The sequence below is a fragment of the Thalassophryne amazonica genome, chromosome 3 (genome assembly GCF_902500255.1).
Source record: "Thalassophryne amazonica chromosome 3, fThaAma1.1, whole genome shotgun sequence".
Lineage (NCBI taxonomy): Eukaryota > Metazoa > Chordata > Actinopteri > Batrachoidiformes > Batrachoididae > Thalassophryne > Thalassophryne amazonica.
Genome location: NC_047105.1, coordinates 130,359,075 through 130,383,045, shown reverse-complemented (window position 1 = coordinate 130,383,045; position 23,971 = coordinate 130,359,075). Strand labels below are relative to the sequence as shown.

At 42.6% G+C, this 23,971-nt stretch overlaps 1 pseudogene; it reads right to left on the bottom strand.

The window, feature by feature from the left end:
• Positions 1-5,626: 5,626 nt before the first annotated feature.
• LOC117507840 lies at positions 5,627-23,293 on the bottom strand (annotated as a pseudogene).
• Positions 23,294-23,971: the final 678 nt, after the last annotated feature.

Sequence of the window (23,971 nt, the reverse complement as noted above, 5' to 3'; positions counted from 1 at the left end):
AAAAGGCTCCGCCCTCAGTGGGGTGGAGAATGATTCAAGAATCTGCAGGCAGTAAATGCTGCTGTGATTAAAGAGCACCATGTGTCCCAGATCCACACACCTTGTTAAATTCGCTGAGACCAAATTCTAATAGTTTCTCAGTAATTGACATAAGTAATGCATTTTTCTCTGTGCCAGTACACCCAGATAGTCAATTCTGGTTTGCTTTTTACCTTTAAAGGACAACGATATACATTCACCAGATTACCGCAGTGTACGCAGAGAGTCCAACTATTTATTCTCAAGTCATGTCAGCATGTTTAGCCAATTTCGTTCCCCGGCAGATAGCCAACTATTAGTGTATGTTGATGACATTCTGATTGCCTCTGACACACGAGAAAACTGCATAACTGACACAGTAGCATTATTATGTTTCTTATTTGATAATGGCCACAAAGTGAGTAAAAACAAAGTTCAGTTGTTGTAGGGATAAAGTAAAATATTTAGGACATGAATTATCAGCCACAGGGCGCACGATCCTGTCTGACAGGAAGGAAGCGATTTTATATGCTCCGAAACCACAAACTAAAAAAGCAAGATGATGTCATTTCTTGGACTGACTATTACTGCAGGGCATGGATTCCCTGCTATGCAGAATTGACTAGTCCACTTTCTGATTTGATGTACAAGGATGATATTTCAATGTCAACCGTGTTGGAATGGAACAAAGATGCTGAGGAAGCTTTTGTAAAAGGTAAAACAAACATTAGTGTCATCTACAGTTTTGACACTACCAGATTATAGTAAACCATTCATTCAACAGCTGATTGTAAGAATAAGTTCATGACTAGTGTTTTGGTTCAAGTGTATGGCTCAAAATTAAGGCCAGTTGCCTACTACTCAATCTAAATTGGATGCAGTGGCAGTGCTCTACCACCATGCGTACAAGCTGTTATTGCAGCCTCTATGGCTGTTCAAAGTAGCAGTATGTTGTTCTATTCCATCAGCTGACATTGAAAGTTCCACATGCAGTTTCTGCACTTCTGTTGCAGACGAACATGAGCCTCTTGTCCCCAGCAAGACATCTTTCGTGCATGTCCTTGCTATTATCACAACCACACCTTACGGTAGAGCGCTGTACAACATTGAATCCCTCCACATTGATACCTTTACCTGAGGATGGTGAGCCGCACAATTGTCTTGATGTAGCTACAGTCTGTACGAAAGCACGCCCGGACATCCAGGACACACCCATCCCAAACAGTACAATTGTGGTATGTGGATGGTTCTTCCACTAAAATGCTTATGGACAAACACAATCTGGATATGCTGTTGTCACAAATTCAGAAGTATTGGATTCTGCTTCATTGCCATCCTCATTTTCAGCACAAGCAGCTGAATTAGTTGCTTTAACTGCAGCTTGCTATCTGTTTAAAGGTACGGCTGTAACAATTTATACAGACAGCCAGTACGCTTTCAGCACAGTGCATGTGTTTGCAAAACTGTGGGAAGAGCGTGGAATGGTGACATCATCTGGAAAGCCAGTGACTCATGCCACTCTCCTAACTGCACTACTGAAGGCTGTGAAATTGCCCAAAAGAATTGCTATATGCAAATGTGCGGCTCACACCAAAGGCTCTGACAGTGTTTCACAAGGAAATGACTTTGCTGACAAAACCGCAAAGGCAGCAGCAGCTCTTTCTATTTTTCCCTACATGACACCCCTCCGGATTTGCATTTAGGTCATACACTGCTTGCTGACATGCAACAGCAACTGCAAGAGAAAACAATGTGGATAATAAAGTAGCTACATATGCAAATGATTTGTACGTGTGACCCAAAAGAAACCCATATTGCCAAAAAATATGTTTAAATGGGCAGCTATTATGATCCATGGCGTGACGCAGTCTCATCAGGGGGTATGATCTCGCAATTGCAATCTATTTTTTGTCTTTATGGGTTCGATGCATATGCAAAACAGCATTGTAGAGCATGCATGACATGTGCAAACACAACTCACAAGGCAATTTGAGACCCCAAGGAGGCAAATTTCCAACACCACAATATCCCTTTCAAGTGATTCATATGGATTATATACAGCTGAGTAAACATGAAGGGAAGGAATTTTTGTCATAATGATGCCTTCTCAAATGGGTAGAATTGTTCCCTACAAAACATGCAGATGCACTTACAGTGGCTAAGGCATTGTGCAAAGACATTATTCCACGATTTGGAATACCAGAAACAGTTTATTCAGATAATGGAGCGCATTTTGTTAATACAATAGTGCAATACGTAGGAGAAGCGCTACAGATTGATCTCAAAAATCATTGTGCTTGTCATCCACACGGTGCAATTGGTGGAAAGGACGAAGGGCACGGTGAAAATAGGATTGGGGAAATGTGTGGAAGAGACAAGGCGAACCTGGATTGAATGTTTGGACCTAGTAAAATTGTATATGAGAATAACACCAACACCATCAGGGTTAACACCATTTGAGATACTTTATGGACGACCATATCGTCTACCAATTTTGACATGGATACTAAAACAGCAGATGAGGAACAAACATTAGCAAATTTTATGAAAAAGACATTAACACAGAAAGAGATAACTTAACACATTTACTGCCGAATAATTTCAGGAGACTACCAGGAGACTGGGTGCTCATCAGAGTGATTAAGAGGAAGAACTGGTCCAGTACCGTTGGGAAGGTCCATACCAAGTGCTGTTAACAACACCAACTGCAGTAAAGATAGCGGAGAGATCAACGTGGATACATCACTGTAAGATACAGCGTGTGTTGGCTGCCTCCACAGTGTAAGGGGAAGTCTGGCTACAAAGGGAGTCTATTTAATTAGCAATAGATTGTCTCAATGCCAGTGAAGCAGGGAGATCTGAACTACAGCAGACCCCGGAGCGGCGTGCTCAGCGCCGCCGCTGCCGGACTGTTGGTAGGGCAGCCGGTTGCGTTGTGATCTTAGTGTGTTTCGTGCTCCTCGGATTCAGATGGTTGACCCAAGAATTGCAGCTCACTGTGGACCGAGCCAGAGAACAACGCAAGCAACGTCAGAAGAGGTTTATTCATAATGTGAATGAGACAGATGGCACCCTCATATATACCATACTAATTTGTGGTACAGAGATGTTCATTTATTGGCTATGGAATTACGTTCGCAAATACCTATATCCTCAACACACCCAGCTCTGACGGCTAAACCGTACCCTGCTAGGGTGACAGAATGTCTTATCATACGGATGCATAATCAAACTGTATTTCGGGGGCAGTTCTAACACCACTTGCCTCAGTGCAACCACTTATATAGGGATTTCAACAGAGGACGTACAAGCGTGCCCAAGTGCTGCTCCATTGACTAGACTGAAGGGAAACGCAAAAATATCATCACGTTAAATTCATCACAACGGCCATTCCCAATTTGCTTTTACGGGACAGGGAATAAAACTGTAGGTAAAATTAAGAAACGTCTGTGTACCCAAACGTATGTTTTATCAATAATTTAAACCTAGCCAAAACATAATATGTGGATGGTACTTATCTTCATCACATTGGACGGGGATGTAATTATACAGGCTCCTGTCCATGGGGAACGGATGAATCATGTGCTTATGTTAGTAAGTTTTTGCTACCACCTGTAAATGGTACTCCGGTATGATGACATCTATTGGCTTTGTGGTTCCAGACTGTACATGAGTCTCCCACCAAATTGGGGTGGTGTGTGTGCACCTACCCAGGTGACTGACCATACATATGTGGTAGTGCCAAGGACCTCCACAGAGAAGAATGGCAGCACCAGACGGAGGAGATTGATATACCCAGATGTGTTACCACATGATCACATGTGGGGCTCGGATGTACCAAAGGACCAAACATTGTGGTCTGTAGGAGATAAAATAGCACATTCATTGTTCCCCTGGATAGGAGTGGGGAAAAAAAAAAAAAAATTCATTAATGATTGAAACACTGAATTATCGATTGGGTCTGTTCATGAATGTAACTGAAAAAATAGTAGCAGCTCAAAACACTGAAATAGATGCTTTACGTACCATGATGAACCTCTTAGTGAAAATCTCAAGAAAGAAGTGCTAAGCTAGGTGATAACTACTACTATATGTTTAACAGGCGATAAACAGGAGGGGAATGTTAAAGATTTTGTATATATGTTATCACTGTTAAACATTTGTACCTTTGTCTTCTTTCTCATGAGAACGGTGTTGTGCTGTTTTGCACCTAACCCTGAGAATGTACGTGTTATTCAACCTTGTTTTAGCATGCTGGGGTCAATCTGAACTGGGAATGAAGAGCTGGATGTACTTATTATTATTATACAACTTGTTTTTGTAGCCGCTAACGACTGGGAGTGAAGCATGACGGGGTCAGGCTGAACTGGGAGTAAAAGAACTGAAGGTTGTTTTGACTGTTGTGATGTGATGCTTAGTGTTCCAGGCAGATGCAGAACAGCTGATAACTGCAACAGACGAACAAGATGCTGACCTTCGACGATAAGAGTAAAAGAAGAAACTGTTTTTCCTTACAGCTGCACTTATTGACGTATGTGTTTAGGTTACGGGAAGAAACTTGTCTTGCGTCATCCTTCCCCCACCCTTAGGACAAGTTTTTTATGTGATGAGGGCCTCTCTAATAAAAAGAGCGGGAGAGCAGGCCAGACTTTAGTGTAGCCTTGGTGTACAGCCTGACTGCACTCCGCGCGTGATAAATTTGACTTTCTGTCTCACTGGTGTTTCTTGACTCTGTTTGTCTTATCAAGGTTTTAAGAATGTTTGGAGGAGAAAATACCCAACACAGACATTGGGGCCCTTTTGGACTTTCTGCGTAATGGGCTAAAACACACCAGGTAGAAGATCTCATGTTGTGTGGGCCGCCAGAAGAGGATGTACTGCTGGCCCACCACCAAAGGGCGCCCTGCCTGAAGTGCGGGCTTCAGGCATGAGAGGGCGCTGCCGCCACGGACACAGCCAGGAGTGACAGCTGTCACTCATTAATTCCTGACAGCTGTCACACATTCTTCATCATCGCACTCCATAAAGACCAGACGTCATCTCCACCTCATCGCCGAGATATCATACTTCATTGGAGGTAATATCCTCAGCCGTTTGTGTCTTTTGCAATATATCTGTATATTGTGAGTGTTTGCAGGAGTACCGGTTCCTTTTTCTGTGGAGGATGAGTGAGTGCAGGACAGCACTCTTTTCCCCTGAGGAATCACTGCGGTACTCTGCAACATATTGAGTGAGAGGTGGAGGTGGCATTCCCACCGCTGTTGTTACTGGGTGTACACACACCCACACTTGACTGTCTTTGTTCTTCGCCAGCAGTACCAGATCCGACAGTCGGGGACGGTGATCACCTGGGAATTCGGGACTTGGCGGCTCCAGTATTCACCAGGTTCTGTGGGGGCGGAAATCGTGTGGTTCCGGCTCTTCTCAGGACAGACGTCTTCTATCCTCGAGCCTGCCCACACGTCACCTTTGTAATTTGACTGTAATTATATTCTGAGATTGTCTGTATGTTCGTTGTGCACGTTTCACAACATTAAATTGTTACCTTTTGGCTCATCTATTGACCGTTCATTTGCGCCCCCTGTTGTGGGTCCGTGTCACTACACTTTCACAACATCTCAATTATGTTGAGGACAAGTGAGACGTAGGCCACCGCCAACATGAATATAATGAAGATGGTCTTCTCGGTGGGTCGAGACATGAAGCACTCCACAGTGAATGGACAGGGATCTCTGGAGCAAACAATTCTTGGGTTCATGATAAAGCCATAAGATAATACTGCCCAATGATGAATGCTATCTCCAGAATGATTCTGAAAAAGATGGCAGTCATGTAGGTTTCCAGCAGGTTGCCTTTAATCCTGATGTGACCTTTGTTGTCAGAGTACTTGGGAAGTTTGCTGAATTCAGTCCCTGAGTGTGTCTGCATATATTCTCATAGTTTATTCTCTTTGTGAATAATGTGAAGGGCATGACCAAGGTAGAGTAATGTTGGCGTAGAGATAAAGATGATTTGAAAGACCCAGAATCGAATGTGGGAGATTGGAAAGGCTTTGTCATAGCAAACGTTCTTACACCCAAGTTGTTGGGTGTTGCAGACCATGCTGGACTGTTCACACACCTGAAAAGTTAAAAAAAGAAGTTGTTAGGATCAATCAGTCTGTCTATCTTATCTGTCTATTTTTGTGTTACCCAAACATCCTGGCTACTTCAGGGTGGCACTTCATCGCCACATGGACACATCATTTGTGTCAATGCAAACTCATTGATTATATCATGCTATACTTATAGTATGTTTACTATTGTTGATCTGCAAGGTGTACATTAATGACCAAGGGGTATGGCCTCAGATGAAGCTCTGCCAGAAGTATAAAAAGTTGCAGTTCCTTGATTGGCGACTTGAGGCTGGCTCTAAAACAGAGCACATTCCCATAGAACTCCATGGTAAAATGTTAAACTTTAGAGCAGAAATAAACATGTTTACAGCCAGGCACTAAAATTTAGCAAATCACATTCACAATAAATGAAATCCAGTTTTATTTATGTAGCGGTGATTTCCATCAAACCTCAGAATACGGACCAATCTGAGGACAGACATGAGCAGAATGTCAACAACAGACATAGAACACATACGAGGTCTGTCCATAAAGTAACGGTCCTTTTTATTTTTTTCAAAGACTATATGGATTTCATTCATATGTTTTTACATCAGACATGCTTGAACCCTCGTGCGCATGCGTGAGTTTTTCCACACCTGTCGGTTACATCATTCACCTGTGAGCACGCCTTGGGAAGGAGTGGTCCCGCCCCCTCGTCGGATTTTCATTGTCTGGAAATGGCGGAATGAAAAGGATTTTTTTTCCATCAGAATTTTTTCAGAAGCTGTTAGAGACTGGCACCTGGAAACCATTCGAAAAATGTATCTGGCTTTCGATGAAAATTTTACGGGCTTCACAGAGAATAAGGACTGTTACTACAGCTTTAAGGACTGCTTTAAGGACGGTCGGCGCGCCGCGCTCTGAGCTGCGACGACGAGGCACAAACCACCACATCATTTCAAAACGGATGGCTGTGTGGAGCCAGGACCGTCGTGTGCACTTTCTCTGGTTATCACAAGAGCTGGACAGCAGTCATTTTTCCGGCAGATTTCACTTTTAACAAGAGATTTTGTCATGGAAAGCCGCGCGGAGGCTTTGTGTGTCACAACCGATTTGCTGATGAAGCGAGACAAAGGAACACCGCCATTTCGGAGTGTTAGAGGACAAGTTGGGACATGCCCAGCTCTCCACAATTTCTCTTATACTCACTCGACTGGTAAGCACTGAAAGCCGAGATAGGCATGTCCCAACTTGTCCCCTGGCACTCAGAAATGGAGGTGTTCCTTTGTCTCGCTTCATCAGCGAATCGGTCGTGATGCGCAAAGCCTCCGCGCGGCTTTCCATGACAAAATCTCTTGTTAAAAGTGAAATCTGCCGGAAAATGGCTGATGTCCAGCTCTTATGATAACCAGAGAAAGAGCACGACGGTCTCGTATCCACAGAGCCATCCGTTTAGAAATGATCCGGTGGTTTGTGCTCGTCGTTGCAGCTCGGAGCCGACCATCCTTAAAGCTGTAGTAACAGTCCTTATTCTCTGTGAAGCCCGTAAAATTTTCACCAAAAGCCAGATAAATTTTTCGAATGGTTTCCAGCTGCCAGTCTCTAACAGCAGGGGCGGTCCTGGAGGCGGGCTGACCGGGCAGCCACCCGGGGCTGCATCGCGGGGGGGTGGCGGCACGGGGTGGGGGGGTTGTCCTGACGGGGGGGGGTTTGTGGTTACGTTACGTTACAGCAGAGCGGCGCCCCCACCTTCCCGTCCCATGGCAGCTTTCCTCTCACTCATTCCCGCAGCTTCACAGTGCTATAAACAGTAGCGAAGCAAAGACTGCAGCAAAACGAGACGAGTCATTGGATAAATGCTGGGCTTTGTCCCGCCCATCGGACGCTCAGCGTGTCTGGGGGTCTATGGGGCAGTGGGCGGGCCTTGGCCAGCCCGGACGCTCAGCTTCTGCATGATGATTGGATGATCTGTCTGAGGCTGAATCCCTTTCTGTTTGACAGCGAAATGAGCGAATCAGCGAATGTGTCGGGCGACCACTCGGCTTTGTTCTGTTGCTGGGATCCTGAGAAGTAACACAGTGATGATGTTAAACGGGACAACGTGCCACATGGTTATAGTGTCGTGGCTGAAGTTGCATCAGGCTCCAAGGTCACCCTCAGCCCTGTTGAGTCAATTTGATATGTTATTCCTGTTACAAAGTTACACTGAAAAGCCAAATACAGTAGTCCCTCGTTTATCACGGGAGTTACGTTTTAAAAATAACCCACAATAGGTGAAATCTGCGAAGTAGTCAGCATTATTTTTACAATTATTATAGATGTTTTAAAGGCTGTAAAACCCCTCACTACACACTTTATACACTTTTCTCAAACAGGCATTAACATTTTATCAATTTTCTCTCCTGTGTAAACACTCTCTTTTTTCTTCTGGGCGAGAAGATTATAAACAGACACGCAGAACACAATGCGCATGCTCCCTTCACTCACTGCCTCCGGGGGAACAGATGCGGGATATGCAAAAAATCCAGGTCATTAAAAAAAATACAAACCTCTCTCAGTGGCCACGGAGCTCTGCAGCTGTGGTTACAGAGACCGTGCGGTGCTGTGGATTTTTCCGCAAGAAGTCTATCCTTGCGGGCTGCAGGAGCGCTCTGCATCAAAACAGCGAGCGTAGTCTCTGGACTTGTTGCCAAGTTGGCCGAACCTCCATTCAGTAGACAGGGAGGTGGTGCCAGATTGGCCACAGCTCTGCACAGCAGACATGGGGGCGGTGTGAGTGGCCCGCTGCGGCGTTTACTGAGCCCACAGACTTGGTAAGCGCATCGGAGGCAGTGAGAGCAATAGGCAAGTCATGGCCATGGGGCTCTGCGGCTGCGGTTACCGAGACCATCCAGCGGGGCGCTGTGGATTTTTCTGCATCAAAACAGCGAGCGGAGTTTCTGCTGTTGCCAGAGTTGCAGACGGGGGTGGCGGTGTGAGTGGCCCGCTGCGGTGTTTACCGAGCCCGCAGACTCAGTAAGTGCATCGGAGGCAGTGAGAGCAATCGCGGTGATGCCGACCGGTGCCGCGACCGGCCCACCTGATAAAAACGCAGAACACAGTGCGCTGTAAAAAAAAAAAAAAAAAACAAGCATGCAAAATTGCATGAAAAAAAATCAGCGAAACTGCGAGACCGCGAAAGGTGAACCGCTTTATAGCGAGGGACCACTGTATTAGGTTTGTATCTTCAAAAATGTTAAAGTTACAGAAGACATTTCAGTGATTTTTTTCACATTTTGTGAAAACAGTGTTTGTCCCAAATTTAGACTTTAAAACTCACTTGTAATTAGATTCACAGACCCTGGGCTTTCTTTTTGCGCAGAGTGGGAAGATTGAGTATGTTTTGATCTATATTATATAATCTGGCTTCCACAAAAGCCTGAAAATAGCAGCAATCCCAAAATTTGACATGTCGTTCATATTTTTCGATTATTCAAAATCAAAGAAATACACTAGATATGGCAGTTTGACATGGAATAATACAGTTGCCTCTCCATGAGTAACCACCCATTTGACACAAAGTCGTGCTCGTGGTACCCAGGGATTCCATGGAAAGTTCCAAGGACCAAAGACATCCAGTCACTACCTTAGAACACTGGTTAGATTCCAGGACTCTCAATCCTCCAGTAATACAAGAAACATCAGGAACCTAAAGACTTGAACCTTCATCCTAATATATCTCTGAGCATAGCAGGTTGAGCTCCCAGAGACATGAATGAATTTGAAAATATGAGAATATACAGACACGTTGCTGAGGGCTGAGTATAGGTTATCACTGAAAGCCTAGATCTTAGGGCCCTGTCTTGGTGACAGGTGCATAAGAAGCAGCATCAATGCATTTAGGGCGTGTCCAAGTCCTGTTTGCTTTTGAGAGGACACATAAACTGAGGTAAAGAGTTTGTGAGATGTGTTGCCTCCACTGCGATAGAATGTGTGAAGACTGTTCACTATCGACGTGTATAAGTGGAATTAATGGAAGGATTAGGAAGGCCAAGTCCACACCTTGTAGCACTGCTAATGGTAAACCTGTTCACTTTTATTTTACATTGTGGTTCACATGGAGGGATTGTATCAGTTGTTGTTTTTTTCTGTTTTGTATATATCAGAAAACGTTTATGCAAAATTTGGTGCCTTTACCATAAAATGCCCAATCATAGTGAGATTTGACACCTTTATGTTAACAATTAAGGCCTGCTACACATTCCAAAAAAAGGTGGTACAGGGCTGATTTATTCAAAATGTAAAGATACTTTCAAATGGGTGGTGATATATCATGTTTCAATAGGCCACTGAAGTTTTCTTTAGGGGAAGATGTATTGTCCAAATGGACAAAAATTGTGTTTTTTAGACAAAAATCCCTTTGGGAGGAAAATTACGGCCCCTTTTAGGGTAAGGGTTAAAGGGGCCAAAACACTGACATAGTCAAAATGTGGATTTGTTTTTCCTCCCCCTGTCTGCATATATAGTAATGGTAAGTACCACACATGAACATTTCCAAGTCACTGAATATGTCTGGACTTTATTTATATCAGTTATGAAGAAATACAAAAGTTTCTTTCACCAAAACATCAAATCTAGGCTATCATCTCAAATGTACTTTCTGTCAAATTGTAGCTGAACTTTCAGCTCTTCTTTTTAAGAAAATCCTCTTCTACACCACTTCATCAGGATGCTGGATTTCATATTTTAATGAATTTATATCAAGTTGTTGTGCGCCTGTGCGCCAATAGCATTTCTTGTATATTCGTCCGTGAATTGTTCTGTAATTTATGTTTGTAGCATGGCCCAAGCAGAGGGTCACCCCTTTGAGTCTGGTCTGCTTGAGGTTTCTTCCTCAGAGGGAGTTTTTCCTTACCACTGTTGCTCTGGGGGTTGGTAAGGTTAGACCTTACCTGTGTGAAGCGCTTTGAGGCAACTCTGTTGTGATTTTACATTAGGTCTCTCTCTTCTAAGTCCCTGTTAGTAAATGATATAATAATTGATCAACATATTGATTTATTCTGCCTTACAGAAACCTGGTTACAGCAGGATGAATATGTTAGTTTAAATGAGTCAACACCCCCGAGTCACACTAACTGCCAGAATGCTCGTAGCACGGGCCGAGGCGGAGGATTAGCAGCAATCTTCCATTCCAGCTTATTAATTAATCCAAAACCCAGACAGAGCTTTAATTCATTTGAAAGCTTGACTCTTAGTCTTGTCCATCCAAATTGGAAGTCCCAAAACCAGTTTTATTTGTTATTATCTATCATCCACCTGGTCGTTACTGTGAGTTTCTCTGTGAATTTTCAGACCTTTTGTCTGACTTAGTGCTTAGCTCAGATAAGATAATTATAGTGGGCGATTTTAACATCCACACAGATGCTGAGAATGACAGCCTCAACACTGCATTTAATCTATTATTAGACTCAATTGGCTTTGCTCAAAATGTAAATGAGTCCACCCACCACTTTAATCATATCTTAGATCTTGTTCTGACTTATGGTATGGAAATTGAAGACTTAATAGTATTCCCTGAAAACTCCCTTCTGTCTGATCATTTCTTAATAACATTTACATTTACTCTGATGGACTAGCCAGCAGTGGGGAATAAGTTTCATTACACTAGAAGTCTTTCAGAAAGTGCTGTAACTAGGTTTAAGGATATGATTCCTTCTTTATGTTCTCTAATGCCATATACCAACACAGTGCAGAGTAGCTACCTAAACTCTGTAAGTGAGATAGAGTATCTCGTCAATAGTTTTACATCCTCATTGAAGACAACTTTGGATGCTGTAGCTCCTCTGAAAAAGAGAGCTTTAAATCAGAAGTGCCTGACTCTGTGGTATAACTCACAAACTCACAGCTTAAAGCAGATAACCCGTAAGTTGGAGAGGAAATGGCGCCTCACTAATTTAGAAGATCTTCACTTAGCCTGGAAAAAGAGTCTGTTGCTCTATAAAAAAGCCCTCCGTAAAGCTAGGACATCTTACTACTCATCACTAATTGAAGAAAATAAGAACAACCCCAGGTTTCTTTTCAGCACTGTAGCCAGTCTGACAAAGAGTCAGAGCTCTATTGAGCCGAGTATTCCTTTAACTTTAACTAGTAATGACTTCATGACTTTCTTTGCTAATAAAATTTTAACTATTAGAGAAAAAATTACTCATAACCATCCCAAAGACGTATCGTTATCTTTGGGCTTTCAGTGATGCCGGTATTTGGTTAGACTCTTTCTCTCCGATTGTTCTGTCTGAGTTATTTTCATTAGTTACTTCCTCCAAACCATCAACATGTCTATTAGACCCCATCCCTACCAGGCTGCTCAAGGAAGCCCTACCATTAATTAATGCTTCGATCTTAAATATGATCAATCTATCTTTATTAGTTGGCTATGTACCACAGGCTTTTAAGGTGGCAGTAATTAAACCATTACTTAAAAAGCCACCACTTGACCCAACTATCTTAGCTAATTATAGGCCAATCTCCAACCTTCCTTTTCTCTCAAAAATTCTTGAAAGGGTAGTTGTAAAACAGCTAAGTGATCATCTGCAGAGGAATGGTGTTAAGGATTTTATATATATATATATATATATATATATGTTATCACTGTTAAACATTTGTACCTTCGTCTTCTTTCTTATGAAAACGGTGTTGTGCTGTTTGCACTAACCCTGAGAATGTACGTGTTATTCAACCTTGTTTTAGCATGCTGGGGTCAATCTGAACTGGGAATGAAGAGCTGGATGTATTATATTATTATTATACAACTTGTTTTCATAGCCGCTAACGACTGGGAGTGAAGCATGACGGGGTCAGGCTGAACTGGGAGTAAAAGAACTGAAGGTTGTTTTGACTGTTGTGACGTGATGCTTAGTGTGAAGACCAGGACACTCCAGGCAGATGCACAACAGCTGATAACTGCAACAGACGAACGAGATGTGCTGACCTCCGACGATAAGAGTAAAAGAAAGAAACTGTTTGTCCTTACAGCTGCGCTTATTGACGTATGTGTTTATGTTACGGGAAGAAACTTGTCTCGCATTGTCCCCCCCCCCCCCTTAGGACAAGTTTTATGATGTAATGAGGGCATCTCTAATAAAAAGAGCGGGAGCACAGGCCAGACTTGAGTGTAGCCTTGGTGTACAGCCTGGCCGCACTCCGCGCGTGATTAATTTGACTTTCTGTCTCACTGGTGTTTCTTGACTCTGTTTGTCTTATCAAAGGTTTTAAGAATGTTTGGAGGAAAAAATACCCAACATTGACTGGGGGCTACGTCCGGGATCTCAACAATACCGGAGGTGTCCAGCGGAGGTCGTCAAGTCCAGACGTAAATCCTTGGCCAAGGTCCGATCGATTGATCGTGTCTGCAATTGTCGACCACCGTTGGCATCGTCTGGTTGACGAGATTTTCCCGAAGAAGACAGACAGGAAGTCGAGTCAGTGAGTAAAATTTCTTTGTAAACAGTACTGAGTGAGTGGTGATCAGATCACATAAACAGTTAAATTCCGCAAGCGATGATACAGAATCGTCTGTTAATGCAAAGCAGTTAAACTCTGTAAGGAGGGTGCGGACTCCTCTGTTTATATACGCGTACCGGTAGGGATAAAAGTGATCACATAAAACAGTTAAACTCCGTAAGCGATGATACAGAATTGTCTGTTAATGAAACACAGTTAAACTCTGTAAGGAGGGCGGACTCCTCTACGGTTGCGAGGGACGCACGTAGTTAAATTCCGGAAGGAGGATACGGACTCCTCTGTTTTAATACGTAAAGGAAATCCCGGGTAGAAATACGTGCACTGTAAAAAAGCAGTTAAATCTGGCAGGGACGGCGGAGTCCCCTAATGCAGGACATTAGTTAAATTTCACGGGAGGGCGAGCTCCCCTGGGCTAAGAATACGCGTACGATTATTAAAAGTGTTTCTATGTGTAAATAGTGTTTGTGTAAGTGTAAATAACTGTGTGAAAGTGTAATACTTTGGACAACGTTAGTGACAACCGTGCGTGTGGAAGCAGAGGCAAGTGATTCCGCTTCCTACGGGAGGTGAAAGGAATCAACCACACGACGGCAAATTAATTGTCACGTCCAAAGAAAGTGTGAAAACTTCAGATTTAGAACACCCTAGGTGTGCCCCCGTCTGAAGTCCAAATTATAACAAGGGATAATAAAAAGGGGGGGTAAGACGTCTAAAAATAAGGAAAATTTATCAACTGACGACTGGAAATTTATGGAAGCAAAAAAATCCAAAAGCAACAAAGAAATTGGAGACCTGGATAAATAAACATGACTTTGACGGACGACTGAACCTGATCAGTATACAGAAGCTAAAGAAGGAGTTAGAACAGCAACATAAAGGTGTGAGAAAAAGATGCAGAAAGTAGGGGCAGATTTAGTGGCATTTTGGGAGGAGGAAGCAGAGAACAGACGGAAGGGAGCAGAGAAGCGACGATTAGAGAAAGCAAGGAAAAGAAAGCTGTAGGTAAGGCAGAAGAAGATGTGATAATTCAGCACAGAGAACCAGAACAGCCTCAGCAACCACCGCCGGCTGGATCGTCGGTGACAACAACACCCTTATCTCCTCTACCAGAGGATGACGATGTACCGCCACCACAGTATGATTTGGCAGTAAAACCTAAGGTAAAAAGTGAAAAACCAGAAAAACCACAAACACGCAGTCAAGCGAAAGTGCCCACAGCCCCTCCCATGGTGGAACACAGTGACCAGGGAGGTGCCTATCCTATGATAGAAGTACCAAATCCTCGTGCAGGAACAGCAGGACATCAATCAACCATGCTCGTATATCGAACATGGAATGCTGATGATATCAAAGCAGCAGTCGACATGATACCATCGCCACATGTCGATATTGAGGGATTTATGCAGGATATAGAAAACATTAGAAGTTCTTACCACCTTAGTGGACCTGAAGTCCAACAGGTGTGGATGAAAGCATGTGGCCCTAAAATGGAGTCAGATACGCGGAGACTGGAATCCTGCAGACCAGGATGGCGTACCATTGCCACATGATGATCCAGTCTTGAAAACAAGAGTGGAAGCTATGATTACACGTGCAAAAGGTGTGTTAGGACCAAAGATAAATTATACTGAAATTACCAGGACAACTCAGAAAGAGAACCATGGACAGAGTTTAGATGCAGATTTGAGAGTGTATTTAGAGTCCATAGTGGCATATTGCCAGGAACACCAGTGTATGAAAACAAATTGAAAATATTTCACCTGTGAAGCTGACAATGACCGATTTGATTCATGATGGCAACTCAACAGCTGTCATAACAGTAACAGGTGCCACTGAAGATGTTTAAAATTGAGATTCACAGGTATGCCATTACATGTGTCACTTTGTAAACCATATTTGACAGAATGGCAAGAATTGGGACTGACAGTCATAACAGCTTTGTCAGCCACTGATTGGAGCAGAGTTGGACCACGAACGGAGTTCAGTCCATCAACTAAATTGTATAAAGTGCCAGTTAATGTCTCATTGGTGCTGACAGCTGGAACACACATTGATGTGTCCACTTCACAATCCTGAGTGTTTCAGTTGAGTCCTGAAGAAGATGATCTTCTCTCTTCGGTACCATCAGGATTGTGGACAACAGGTCCTTCAGACGTAGGACTGATAAAAAATGCACAACCTGTAGTTATAAGACCAAAAACAGAATACAGACCATGTGTAAGACAGTATCCATTGAAACCTGATGCAATTGAAGGAATCAGGCCAGTAATAGAGAATTTATTAACAGCAGGAGTAATAGTGCCATGTCCAGATTCACCATGTAACACACCCATATTTCCTGTAAAAAAGGCTCCGCCCTCAGTGGGGTGGAGAATGATTCAAGATCTGCAGGCAGTAAATGCTGCTGTGATTAAAAGAGCACCATGTGTCCCAGATCCACACACCTTGTTAAATTCGCTGAGACCAAATTCTAATAGTTTCTCAGTAATTGACATAAGTAATGCATTTTTCTCTGTGCCAGTACACCCAGATAGTCAATTCTGGTTTGCTTTTACCTTTAAAGGACAACGATATACATTTACCAGATTACCGCAGGGTTACGCAGAGAGTCCAACTATTTATTCTCAAGTCATGTCAGCATGTTTAGCCAATTTTGTTCCACCGGCAGATAGCCAACTATTAGTGTATGTTGATGACATTCTGACACACGAGAAAACTGCATAACTGACACAGTAGCATTATTATGTTTCTTATTTGATAATGGCCACAAAGTGAGTAAAAACAAAGTTCAGTTGTGTAGGGATAAAGTAAAATATTTAGGACATGAATTATCAGCCACAGGGCGCACAATCCTGTCTGACAGGAAGGAAGCAATTTTACACGCTCCAAAACCACAAACCAAAAAGCAGATGATGTCATTTCTTGGACTGACTAATTACTGCAGGGCATGGATTCCCTGTTATGCAGAATTGACTAGTCCACTTTCTGATTTGATGTACAAGGATGATATTTCAATGTCAACCGTGTTGGAATGGAACAAAGATGCTGAGGAAGCTTTTGTAAAAGTAAAACAAACATTAGTGTCATCCACAGTTTTGGCACTACCAGATTATAGTAAACCATTCATTCAAACAGCTGATTGTAAGAATAAGTTCATGACTAGTGTTTTGGTTCAAGTGTATGGCTCAAAATTAAGGCCAGTTGCCTACTACTCTCTAAATTGGATGCAGTGGCAAGTGCTCTACCACCATGTGTACAGGCTGTTGTTGCAGACTCTATGGCTGTTCAAAGTAGAAGTAATGTTGTTCTATTCCATCAGTTGACACTGAAAGTTCAACATGCAGTTTCTGCACTTCTGTTGCAGACAAACATGAGCCTTTTTGTCCCCAGCAAGACATCTTTCGTGCATGTCCTTGCTATTATCACAACCACACCTTACGGTAGAAACGATGTACAACATTGCATCCATCCACATTGATACCTTTACCTGAGGGATGGTGAGCCGCACAATTGTCTTGATGTAGCTACGGTCTGTACGAAAGCACGCCCAGACCTCCAGGACACACCCATCCCAAACAGTACAATTGTGTATGTGGTGGTTTCTTCCACTAAAAACGCTTTATGGACAAACACAATCTGGATATGCTGTTGTCACAAATTCAGAAGTATTGGAGTCTGCTTCATTGCCATCCTCATTTTCAGCACAAAGCCAGCTGAATTAGTTGCTTTAACTGCAGCTTGCTATCTGTTTAAAGGTACGGCTGTAACAATTTATACAGACAGCCAGTACGCTTTAGCACAGTGCATGTGTTTGCAAAACTGTGGGAAGAGCGTGGAATGGTGACATCATCTGGAAAGCCAGTGACTCATGCCACACTCCTAACTGCACTACTGAAGGCTGTGAAATTGCCTAAACAAATTGCTATATGCAAATGTGCGGCTCACACCAAGGGCTCTGACAGTATTTCAAAAGGAAATGATTTTGCTGACAGAGCAGCAAAAGAGGAAGCAGCAGCAGCTTCTATTTTTGTTGTACAGGAAACCACTCCAGATTTGCATTTAGGTCCTACACTGCTTGCTGACATGCAACAGCAGGCAACTGAAAGAAAAACAGATGTGGATAAATAAAGGAGCTACGTATGCAAATGATTTGTACGTATGCCCACAAAAGAAACCCATATTGCCAAAAAATATGTTTAAATGGGCAGCTATTATGAGCCATGGCGTGACGCAGTCTCATCAGGGGGTATGATATCGCAATTGCAATCTATTTTTTGTCTTTATGGGTTCGATGCATATGCAAAACAGCATTGTAGAGCATGCATGACATGTGCAAAACACAATTCACAAGGCAATTTGAGACCCCAAAGAGGCAAATTTCCAACAACCACAATATCCCTTTCAAGTGATTCACATGGATTATATACAGCTGAGTAAACATGAAGGGAAGGAATTTTGTTTAGGTCGTAATTGATGCCTTCTCAAAATGGGTAGAAATTGTTCCCTACAAAACATGCCAGATGCACTTACATGTGGCTAAGGCATTGTGCAAAGACATTCATTCCACGATTGGGAATACCAGAAACAGTTTATTCAGATAATGGAGCGCATTTTGTTAATACAATAGTGCAATACGTAGGAGAACGCTACAGGTCAATCTCCAAAAATCATTGTGCTTATCAACCACACAGTGCCGGATTAGTGGAAAGGACAAAGGGCACAATAAAAATAAGATTAAGGAAATGTATAGAAGAGACAAAACGAACCTGGATTGAATGTTGGACCTAGTAAAATTGTATATGAGAATAACACCAACACCATCAGGGTTAACACCATTTGAGATACTTTATGGACGACCATATCGTCTACCAATTTTGACATGGATACTAAAACAGCAGATGAGGAACAAACATTAGCAAATTTTATGAAAAGACATTAACACAGAAAGAGATAACTTAAACACATTTACTGCCGAATAATTTTGATCTTCCACAGGACGGCCTTCCAGTAGTCTAGCCAGGAGACTGGGTGTTCATCAGAGTCCAGTCCTCGTTGGGAAGGTCTATACCAAGTGCTGTTACAACACCAACTGCAGTAAAGATAGCGGAGAGATCAACGTGGATACATCACTGTAAGATACAGCGTGTGTTGGCGGCCTCCACAGTGTAAGGGGAAGTCTGGCTACAAGGGAGTCTATTTAATTAGCAATAGAATTGTCTCAATGCCAGTGAAGCAGGGAGATCCTTGCACTATTAGGTGAGGTGGTTAACAACACTGTATCCTAGCAATCATGACTGAACTACAGAGAACAACGCAAGCAACGTCAGAAGAGGTTTATTCATAATGTGAACGAGACAGATGGACACCCTCATATATACCATACTAATATGTGGTACAGATATGTTCATTTATTGGCTATGGAATTACGTTACTAATTGTTATGTTTGTTCGCAAATACCTATATCCTCAACACACCCAGCTCTGACGGCTAAACCGTACCCTGCTAGGGTGACAGAATGTCTTATCATACGGATGCATAATCAAATGGCATTTCGGGGGCAGTTCTAACACCACTTGCCTCAGTGCAACCACTTATATGATAGGGATTTCAACAGAGGACGTACAAGCGTGCCCAAGTGCTGCTCCATTGACTAGACTGAAGGGAAATGCAAAAATATCATCACGTTAAATTGTCATCACAACGGCCATTCCCAAATTGCTTTTACGGGACAGGGAATAAACTGTAGGTAAAATTAAGAAACGTCTGTGTACCCAAACGTATGTTTTATCAAATAATTAAGGCCTAGCCAAAACATAATATGTGGATGGTACTATCTTCATCACATTGGACGGGGATGTAATTATACAGGCTCCTGTCCATGGGGAACGGATGAATCATGTTGCTTATGTTAGTAAGTTTTTGCTACCACCTGTAAATGGTACTCCGGTGTATGATGACATCTATTGGCTTTGTGGTTCCAGACTGTACATGAGTCTCCCACCAAATGGGGTGGTGTGTGTGCACCTACCCAGGTGACTGACCATACATATGGGGTAGGACCTCCACAGAGAAGAATGGCAGCACCAGACGGAGGAGATTGATATACCCAGATGTGTTACCACATGATCACATGTGGGGCTCGGATGTACTAAAGGACCAAAAAATTGTGGTCTGTAGGAGATAAAATAGCACATTCATTGTTCCCCTGGATAGGAGTGGGAAAAAATTCATTAATGATTGAAACTCTGAATTATCGATTGGGTCTGTTCATGAATGTAACTAAAAATAGTAGCAGCTCAAAACACTGAAATAGATGCTTTACGTACCATGGTGATGCAAAATCGCATGGTTTTAGACTTGCTACTGGTTCACAGGGAGGAATGTTGTGTTCAGCAGAACACAACATGCTGTACTTTCATCCCAGACTCCATTCATTCAGTGGATATGCAGGACGCATTGGAAGAGCTGAATAAACTTCGTGATGCAATGCATAAAGACACCCTAGCCGTGAACCGGTGGAATCCCTGGTCCTGGTTGACTTCAGGACCATGTTGGCAGTTACTATTGAAAATGGTGACACCAGTTATTATAGTCCTAATTCTGATTGGACTTTGCATGTGTTGTGTGATCCCTTATATCAAAACAATGGTTGGCAAAATGGTGTCAAATACATTTGTACAGTGTAATCTGGCCTTCCAACAAACTATGCCAAAATATCAAGCATTGAACAGTCAGACCTTAGTGGAGAAAACTATAATGACTGTACTGAGAATTAGATGATATTGAAAAGCTCACAACTCCAGTCTTCAAGCTTGAACTGTTGAGTGATGAGTTAACACACTCTTAGCCTATGAAGCTTTAGCTGAAAAAAGTAATAAGACAAGTGGGTGATAGTCGAATAATACAGAAAAACGGTTCATTTATACCAGTCAGCCGAAGTGATGTATGGTGGTGGTGTGGTGCTAACAGAATCTTTGACAGACTGCACGAAATGTGTCAGGTATTGTGCATTAATATCATTATGTTACCAGTTAAAGCCTACCCCTGACCCCTGAGACGTTACGACATATGCAGCCTCTCTTATTCCTGAGGATTGGCGAACGGCATAGCCAGACAGAGTAAAAAGAGATTGGAAAGGAGTAGGAAATCCAACATATATTGACGCAATAGGAGGTCCCAGAGAGTGCCTGACGAGTATAAACTGGTTGATCAAATAGCAGCTGGATCTTCGAATCTTCCATCTGTTGGTGGTGTTCAATTAATAAAACGTGGACAGAATAACTAAGTTAATAAACTAACTAACTAAGCTGGGTGATGCCTACTATATGGTTAACAGGCGATAAACAGGTGGAAATGTTAAGGATTTTATATATATATTATATATATATATATATATGTTATCACTGTTAAACATTTGTACCTTTGTCTTCTTTCTTATGAGAACGGTGTTGTGCTGTTTGCACTAACCTGAGAAGGTACGTGTTATTCAACCTTGTTTTAGCATGCTGGGGTCAATCTGAACTGGGAATGAAGAGCTGGATGTACTTATTATTATTATTATACAACTTGTTTTCGTAGCCGCTAACGACTGGGAGTGAAGCATGACGGGGTCAGGCTGAACTGGGAGTAAAAGAACTGAAGGTTGTTTTGACTGTTGTGACGTGATGCTTAGTGTGAAGACCAGGACACTCCAGGCAGATGCACACAGCTGATAACTGCAACAGACGAACGAGATGTGCTGACCTCCGACGATAAGAGTAAAAGAAAGAAACTGTTTTGTCCTTACAGCTGCGCTTATTGACGTATGTGTTTATGTTACGGGAAGAAACTTGTCTCGCGTTGTCCCCCCCCCCTTAGGACAAGTTTTATGATGTAATGAGGGCATCTCTAATAAAAAGAGCGGGAGCACAGGCCAGACTTGAGTGTAGCCTTGGTGTACAGCCTGGCCGCACTCCGCGCGTGATTAATTTGACTTTCTGTCTCACTGGTGTTTCTTGACTCTGTTTGTCTTATCAAAGGTTTTAAGAATGTTTGGAGGAGAAAATACCCAACAAATGGTCTATTTGAAGAGTTTCAGTCAGGTTTTAGAATTCATCATAGTACAGAACAGCATTAGTGAAGGTTACAAATGATCTTCTTATGGCCTCAGACAGTGGACTCATCTCTGTGCTTAGACGGCATTGCTTAAATTTTCATTGTTACGCAGATAATACCCAGCTTTATCCATCCATGAAGCCAGAGGACACACACCAATAAGCTAAACTGCAGGATTGTCTTACAGACATAAAGACATGGATGACCTCTAATTTCCTGCTTTTAAACTCAGATAAAACTGAAGTTATTGTACTTGGCCCCACAAATCTTAGAAACATGGTGTCTAACCAGATCCTTACTCTGGATGCATTACCCTGACCTCTACTAATACTGTGAGAAATCTTGGAGTCATTTTGATCAGGATATGTCATTCAATGCGCATATTAAACAATATGTAGGACTGCTTTTTGCATTTGCGCAATATCTCTAAAAATTAGAAAGGTCTTGTCCTCAGAGTGATGCTGAAAAACTAATTCATGCATTTATTTCCTCTAGGCTGGACTACTGTAATTCACTATTATCAGGTTGTCCTAAAAGTTCCCTGAAAAGCCTTCAGTTAATTCAAAATGCTGCAGCTAGAGTACTAACAGGGACTAGAAGGAGAGAGCATATCTCGCCCATATTCATTCTATTCTCTTCATTGGCTTCCTGTTAATTCTAGAATAGAATTTAAAATTCTTCTTCTTACTTATAAGGTTTTGAATAATCAGGTCCCATCTTATCTTAGGGACCTCATAGTACCGTATCACCCCAATAGAGCGCTTCGCTCTCAGACTGCAGGCTTACTTGTAGTTCCTAGGGTTTGTAAGAGTAGAATGGGAGGCAGAGCCTTCAGCTTTCAGGCTCCTCTCCTCTGGAACCAGCTCCCAATTCAGATCAGGGAGACAGACACCCTCTCTACTTTAAGATTAAGCTTAAAACTTTCCTTTTTGCTAAAGCTTATAGTTAGGGCTGGATCAGGTGACCCTGAACCATCACTTAGTTATGCTGCTATAGACTTAGACTGCTGGGGGGTTCCCATGATGCACGGAGTGTTTCTTTCTCTTTTTGCTCTGTATGCACCACTCCGCATTTAATCATTAGTGATTGATCTCTGCTCCCCTCCACAGCATGTCTTTTTCCTGGTTCTCTCCCTCAGCCCCAACCAGTCCCAGCAGAAGACTGCCCCTCCCTAAGCCTGGTTCTGCTGGAGGTTTCTTCCTGTTAAAAGGGAGTTTTTCCTTCCCACTGTAGCCAAGTGCTTGCTCACAGGGGGTCGTTTTGACCGTTGGGGTTTTACATAATTATTGTATGGCCTTGCCTTACAATATAAAGCGCCTTGGGGCAACTGTTTGTTGTGATTTGGCACTATATAAATAAAATTGATTTGATTTGGCGCTATATAAATGAAAATAAATTGAAATTGAAAAAACCTGTCATACGAGGAACGACTGAAAAGGCTAAAGCTACCCACCCTCGTCTACCATCGGCTGAGACATGATCTTATTACAGTGTATAAACTTCTCACTGAAGATTCCCCTGTAATCCCACCTAGCTTGCAGCTGGCCTCTTCGGATGTTGGCACTGTCACAAGAGGACACCATAATTCGTAATCGCTGCAGAACAGAGCACCATAGGCACATCTTTTTGAATAGAACAGCAGTCTGGTGGAATTCTTTACCAGCATCCTTCATCAGTCGTAGTAGCATAAACAACTTTAAGAACAACCTCGACACTCATCTCAAGACCCACGCAATTATGTTTAACTTGAGAGCAATAGATAAACCAACTTCCTCCACGCAAACAATACAGTCACTTGCCCAGTTCCGGATCATTGCCAGTTCCAGATCACTGCTGTAGTTTTTGCGCCGCCGTTTCTCATAATCAGCACGAATAAGCTAATACTTGGTACCAATGGAAAGATTGATGTTTTGTCTACAAACGACCACAAGCTCGACCGGATCCAGCCATCCTTGTGATCAGCAGAGGAATCAAAACATCCCGGTTTCTGCAGTGTGCGCGCTTTTTCTGACACACTCATTCCTGCAAGTTTTAAAGTAACAATCTCTAAAACGTAGCAAAGGTTCGGTGTTCGGTGTTTTTGGTTCTAGATGGGAAAATACTTACTTACTTGGGTAGAAAATGTCATTGTGTTATGTCTTGCTGTTTAACTGCTGCGCGCATTTATCTCCAACGCTAAAATTTGCCGGTTGCGGATCACTGAAGCAGCAGCCTCTTGTCTGTAGTTGTGAGCCTTGTGGACTTTGGGGGTCATCTCAAAA